Source organism: Mustela erminea, chromosome 2, assembly GCF_009829155.1.
Source record: "Mustela erminea isolate mMusErm1 chromosome 2, mMusErm1.Pri, whole genome shotgun sequence".
Lineage (NCBI taxonomy): Eukaryota > Metazoa > Chordata > Mammalia > Carnivora > Mustelidae > Mustela > Mustela erminea.
In genome coordinates, this window is record NC_045615.1 from 33,253,911 (window position 1) to 33,261,483 (window position 7,573).

The 7,573-nt window shown below is 34.7% G+C and overlaps 1 pseudogene; it reads right to left on the reverse strand.

Moving 5' to 3' along the window:
- Window positions 1–4,171: 4,171 nt before the first annotated feature.
- On the reverse strand, window positions 4,172–5,864 carry LOC116582026 (annotated as a pseudogene).
- Between the last annotated feature and the right edge of the window lie 1,709 nt (window positions 5,865–7,573).

Genomic DNA, 7,573 nt, shown 5'->3' on the forward strand with positions numbered 1-7,573 from the left:
AGCAGTCATGCAATGTGTTGTTGTAAAGCTTAATGCAGTCCCCCTCTCTGTTGTTAGGTGCTTTTAGAAGCCCTGGGAATAAATGTTTGCTCCAAGTTGGGTATGAGTGAGAGTGAAGTTCTAAATATTTGACAGACAGCATGGCCTGGGTACCCACTGCTAAGAATGAATGCTGATCTAATCTTAAGATACCCTGCCAGAAGAACCATACTGTAAAGTATACTGATGATCAGCTCTAGAACCTATCAGAAATAGGGAGAAATAGCCAGTCATTTAGTTGGGTCAGGAATACTCTGAGAAATGGAAGACACAGGACTACGTAGAGCTCTAGACCTGGAATGTTACTCCTCCAAAAGATAAGACTGCTAAATTTTCCAGATTCTTATATCTCATACTGTCAAAGGGAGAGCAATATGCCTAAATTATCTAGCCCAACCCATTGTCTTAAAAACAATGTATTTCACCAGTGAAAAGTTATTTTAACAACCATATGTTATTAACAAGCACAATGTGGCATAGATCATGGATTAGGGTGCTTCAAAAGGAAACTAAGCATCCCACGCATGTAGGTGAAAATAAATGGACATACACATATGCAGACATAAACATTCACATGTGTGTACATCATACACTATTTATACTAACATGTTTAAAAGAAAATTACCACAGGAAGGATAAATACTACTATATCCTTATTTCACTGATGAGAAAGCTAAAGTGCAGAGAGAGTATGTGTTCATAAATTGCTCAAGGTCACAGAGTTAGTATGTTGTGATGTCTGATTTTTAAATTTACATATTTCATATAATTCTCATGAAAATCTTGAAATATGCATTTTATTATTGTCCCCATTTTCTCCAATGAGGAAATTTACTCTCCAGAAAGAGAATGTCAGTCTTTTTGTTTCTAAATTTCATTATACTTCTTTGTCTCATTTATGTTTGATTTTCCTCCCTGAATTATGTTTCTGATTGAAGTAGATTTTTTACTCAATTTAAATAATTTTATAAAAAACAAAATATAACAAATAGCAACAGTGTGTTCCCATCTTTACCAGTATGACCAATTCCTGGGAAAATAAGAAACAGATGGAAGCAAGCACAAGTTTATTCTGCCTGCAGGGCCTGGGTCAAACCCATGCATGAACACCCGCGTTTTGTCATTGGTCCAGGAGACTGGACCACCTAAGAAACACTCATGTACTCTTCCCTCAGTACCCAGATGTTGCTAAACTGATCTTTTTTTGTCTCTTGGCCTTATAGATATCTGACTCTTTAGAATTGGGTCTGCTGCTCTCTCCTATGGCACCAGTGAAGTGTTAAATCTCCCCTTATGTTTTTAATTTTTTTTGTTATTATGTTCAGTTAGCCAGATATAGTACATCATTAGTTTTTGTGTAGTGTTCAGTGATTCATTGGTTATATATAATATCCAGTGCACATCCCAACAGGGGCCCCCTTTAATACCCATCCCTCAGTTACTCCATCCCCCCAACCCCCTCCCTTCTGTAACCCTCAGTTTGTTTCTCCAAGTCCAGTCTTTCATGGTTAGTCTCCCCCTCTGGTTTCTTCCCAATCAGTTTTCCCTCCCTTCCCCTGTGGTCCTCAGCGTTATTCCTTATGTTCCACATATGAGTGAGACTACATGATAATTACTTTTCTCTGCTTGACTCATTGTACTTAAAATATCCATTTCTATACAAAAGGTCTGACAGCAGAAGAGAAAAATTCCCCTTGGCCCAAGTCAGGTATCCTTTGGAAAGTACTGAGATATGTATTAATCTATTCTTAAAACCCTAAAAAGTATACTTTTATGTCAAATTTTTACCTGCACTAAATACTACTCCCCGAACTATTCTGATAGTGTCTACTCTTTAGGTAAGAGATTGAAGCCAAATATATAATAGAGATTAATTACATTAGCTCGACCAGCTATACAAGTGAATGGAAATAGAGGGGTTTGATTAATTGGTAGCTTTACTCTCTTTCTGGACAATGCAGGATGTTAGAATATTTTAACTCTTGTTTACACTGACTCTCACATAAATGGTATTGTTTTCATGCACTTTAAATTCTTCCATATACATTTTTCTTTAAAAAACTAATAAACTTTTTGATGTATATTATCTAATAAAAAAGTGCACAATTCCTAGTTGCACAGCTCAGTAAATTTTCACAAAGTGAAAACACTCCTCTAACTCATACTTGAATGAAAAATTATTGCAGCAATACCCAAGCCACTTTCTTGTCCACTCCCATGCATGGTTTCCACCTTCCTCCTCAAAGTAACCACTATTTTAACTTCTTACTCCATAGATTACCTCTAGTTCTTTTGGACTTTACTTAAATGGAATAGTATAGCGTGCATTATTTTATATCTGGTTTCATGAACCTTGTGCTTACAGAATTTTCCATATTGTTACTTATGCTTGGTGTTCATTAAATTTCTCTGCTGGATGGTATTCCAAACCATGAATATACCACAGTATATTTATCTATTTAAATTACTGATGAACATTGGGTTTGCTTTTAGTTTGGAGCTATTACAAACAATGCTGCTATGAAAGTTATATAGTATTTTGGAAACACATGCATTTATCTATTCATTTATTTTAGTTTTTAATTTCTACCTCAGGATGTTTATCAATTGCATGGTATAATGATACCTCATACTTAAAGAAATAAAAGATAACCTGACTTTAATGAATACACTATTCTTACAACAGACAAGTGGATTTTCCTCCTTATTAAATTCTTATTTTAGGACATATCAATTTGTACTCCTCATAAAAGGCATGACATTGAAAAAACAAAAAAGATGAGTTTTTTCCTTCTGCTTCCAAAATTCTTATCAGTCACCATAGATGATCATAAGCAGGGTTAAAAGTAAAAAATTAAGGTGTACAGCACATCATCACAAATCCCAGTTGAATGTTTTCTAAATGGCAAGTGAAAATTACTGCCAGATGATGAGGAATTTAAATTTTGAAGTAATCATATAATCAATCTGGCAACTTAACTTTGTAATTCAAACCTGGTAAAATAGCTTTGAGGTGAAAAATCCTAATAATTTAAATTTATGATGTGATGTGGATATATATATATATATATATATATTCATTTTAACACTTTATCTATATATATATAGATATATATATATATTCACATTATACATTTGTGGTTTTTTTTTTCCTCCTTCTTTTCTAAAAGCAATCACAAGAAAAACAGATATTCATTTAAAAATTAGGAAGGGGCACCTGGGTGGCTCAGTGGGTTAAAGCCTCTGCCTTTGGTTGGGTCATGATCTCAGGGTCCTGGGATAGAGCCTGCACGTCAGGCTCTCTGCTCAGCGGGTAGCCTGTTTCTCCCTCTCTCTCTGCCTGCTTCTCTGCTTACTTGTGATCTCTGTCTGTCAAATAAGTAAATAAAATCTTAAAAATTAGGAAATGAGCAAACCTTTTTGAAAATTTCAACAGTATGTTTCCTTTTTATGGTATTATAATAAATGCTCTATAAAACTGTTAGCTTAGGTAAGAATAAGTCTGTTTTGAAAACAGCATTTATCATTGCCCAAATAGTTCAGAAAATGTAGATGATAAGATATTTAGCTTGGACTATAGTGAATAACTTTAAAATATGTTTCTCTAATTTTAAAAAAGCAAAGTAAGAGTTTGTCTACTGGCTAAATTATTGGACTTATTGCATAAGAACATTATTCAAGTTTTTTACAAGGAGAACTTCGGGTTCACATTAAACATTTCTAAAGTATGTGCTTTTTTTTAGCAGTACCGTCATGAGATGCATTTGTGATGTTATCCAGATTCAGATTAACGAGAAACTTGAAAAGGCCCTAACATTATTAACCCTTTCCTGAAAAGTACAGATATTAGGAGAATATTCTTGAAGTACAATGAAAACATCACCTGATTTCCAAGGCACACCATTAGTTTACCATCTAAAGTGGGATCTATTTGATGAACTGCATTCAGCTCTCAGAATATTTGCTGTAACTCAGAAAGAGGCAAATATTCACATAATATGTTAGCCTAGAGTCAAGAAACGTATTTCAACTGAAATATGTCAATCCTTGCTCCTGAAATCACTTAGACATTAGTCATGTGATTTTTGAAAGAATTTCTGTATAGAAGGTTTTTTAGACAAACATACAGTGCTTAATTCTTTAGAAGGTTGGGTAAACTCAGTTCTCTTTTGTTCAGCAATGCGTCCTTTACACTACTTAAAGCTTACTCTCCAGCTCCCCTACCCAATGCCAGGATTCCATTAAGTCTTACTTTGTTGGTACCACATCAAGCCATTACATTACAAAAAACCTCTAGATCTCTAGGTTCCCATGTAATAGCTGCTGTCATTAGTTTTCCAGGAACGGGGGACTCCTTTCCAATAATTCTCAGGTTGAAAAATTTAATTTTCTAACTATTCTCCACAAAAGGGCAGCAGATGAGTCAAAAAATTTGTTCAAAAATACCCAACCATGTGTTCCCTCAATGGGCAATTCCAGCAACTCCAACCATAACTAGACCATGGGGAAAAGAAGAATGCTGCAGTCCACCAGAATCCAGATGGGGACTGAGAAGAAATATCCTCTCACTAGTAGCAGCCGATGAAAGCTCATAACTTCTGCTCTGCGGTGGTCTCATGTTTTGTTCAGATGTATTGTAATAAAAGCTAAACCGAAGCTTGGCATCATGCCAGTACTGTGACTCCATTCATCTTGAGAGGGTCCTAGAAAAGGACCTACATGAATTTATTTTTATTGGTTATATAAATCAGGGGTAGCTGCTTTGTCATTTGGCTGTACATACATGTTCTTCTTTATCATATACTGACAAATATTTTTCCATAAACAGTGTTCTATATTTTTGTTTACTCAATCTTGCAACCCTTTTTGCAGTGATTATACTAACTTAAACTCTCATTTCAGAATATGAAAGTTCAGGTTGCACCCTGTTGTCATCAACATTTGGTTTTGTCTATAATCTTTATTTTAGTCCTCTTGGAATTGTCATTTAAGCGGTATTGCACGATGGTTTTAATTTGCATCTTCTGAATGAGGAATGAAGTTGAGTGTCTCCATATGTCTATTGGTCGTGTGAAAGTACTTGTTCAAGTTCTTTGCCTTTATATTGTTGACTTTAATGGACACTTTGTACATTTATTGGGTATATGTATTTCAAATATCTTCTCTCACTTTTTGAACTATAATTTCATTCCATCAAGAGTTTCTTTGGATGAACAAAAGGTTCATTTTAATGTAGTCCTATTTATCATTATTTTCCCTTTCTAGTCAGTACTTTTTGTGTTATGTTTTAAAAATCTTTGACCTCCTCAAAACTACTGAAGATATTCTTTGTGTTTCTTTTTGCAAACTTTGTATTTTTATCTTCCACATACAGATCCACAACTCCTCTAGAGATTATTACTGTGTGGTGTGAGGTTAGGGGTCAAGATACAATTTTTTTCTTTTTTTTAGATTTTATTTATGTGACACAGAGAGATCACAAGTAGGCAGAGAGGCAAGCAGAGAGAAAGAGAGAAAGAGAGAGAGAGAGAGAGGGAGGAAGAAGCAGGCTCCCCACCCAGCAGAGAGCCCGATGCGGGACTTGATCCCAGGACCTTGAGATCATGACCTGAGCTGAAGGCAGAGGCTAAACCCACTGAACCACCCAGGCAGCCCTAAATACAATTTTTGACACAACTGCACAGCATCATGAAAAAAAAAAGACAAAACCCTAAAACATCCTTTCTTTGCTACATTGGAGTATTACCTTTCTCATATATCAGGTGACTATTCCTGGACAGGTTTGTGTCTGTCCCAGTGGTCTGTTTGTCTCTTCTTGTGGCCATGCTACATTGTCTTAATTATCATTGCTTTTTCATAAGTTCTAATATTTAGTAATTTGTATCTTCCATTTCCTTCACTTTTTATTTTCAAGATTGCCTTGGCTATTGTTGATCTTTTGGATTTCTGCATAAATTTTAAAACTAGATCATCAATTTCCACAAAAATTCAATTGCATGTTGACGCATTTATATCTGGATTATATTTGCTTTTAATATTTCACTTAAAACTATTACATTATTAAAAGTCCTTTAGGAAGATAAACTAAAGAGATCTCAATAATTTTAGAAAGTTAAGTTCATATTCTTCAAACTGTGATAGATGGACTTGCAGGAGTGGGTCTTGAAGACTTTCCAAGTGGAAAGTAAGCACAGGAAGATTTTAAATGAATCTATTTGCAAATTCTTAAATCCATGCTTTTGTTCCTAACATTGATCTGCTTGAGAATACTCCTGTGATTTTTTTTCCACTGTCTTCATTCATAATTGCCCCCTTCCCATTTTTCAAAAGAAAGCCATACTTTCCCCTATCTTACTGTTATCATCTATTGCTGGTTGTGAAATCTTCAGCGTGCCAAACAAAGGAACATTTCAAAATATTGATTCTGGCACAGACTACTTTAATGCAGTCACCATGAGCCAGCAGTAGACCATTACAACTTTCTTTACCTTAGTGTTAATTTTCATAAGGGTAAAGCCTGGAATTAGAAAGTACTTTAACCCATGTAAATATGTTTTGAATTCAAGATACATTGTGAATCAGAGTGGTGGCAATGATGACACTTGTTGAGCCAGTTCTTCCCTCCTATACCTCAACGATTGTCAAAGCAGAGTTTCAGGAGAACAAGGTAATGAAAAACAGTAAGAAATACTGAAAATGGTAGCACTTTATTTCATCCAGTTTACAAGTCCTGATGAGTCTCTATGCTTTATCAATCTATGAATTTTAGAAATGGAATATTTAATATTTATGAAAAGCATTTTCAGTACCCTCACTAAAAAGAAAGTAAAGACTCAGTTATTTGTGTCTGTAGCGTGAAATTTCACTTTGCCTGATTTCAAGGCAAAGGAACTTAAAAGTTCCATTTTATTTCTGATGGACTGATAGATCATTTAATTTTTGTGCTATTTGCTTATTCATAAGAAACGTGTTTTCCTTTACAGGTGATCAGATTCCTGGGTGAGGCACAGCCATATGCATGATTTCATTTGAGTGGTATTGTCACCGATAGACTGTTTCTCTGCTTTTTTATCTTTGATGTTCCTGGTTATCTCTGTTGGTGTGTGTTGCTACCTTTAACTTACTCGATTTAGGTTAACCTACCTTGCATATAACGTGGAGTTTACTATATAAATGGTACATTTAAAAGACAATCATTAATATGCCTTTGTAACTTCCATTTACTTTTGGTCCAATACCTTCTTTTATTTTTGATGCTAATTTCCACAAATTACATAAAAACTGCTCTCTTAATAGCAGAGCATATGAAATGCGGGTCCAGGGCAAAATACCCCCCTATTGTCATTTAGGACAGTCAAGGGCATGGTGACCTGAACTTTAGAGAACTCGCTTCATTAGTCAGAATTCACTTACTCTTTTCAGATTTCATATGCCACTTCTAATTTCACTGGATATATTAAAAATGTGATATAAAAATTTCATTTTAAAAGTTGATATTAGTAATATGACACACTACATTTTTAAAATAATAAGA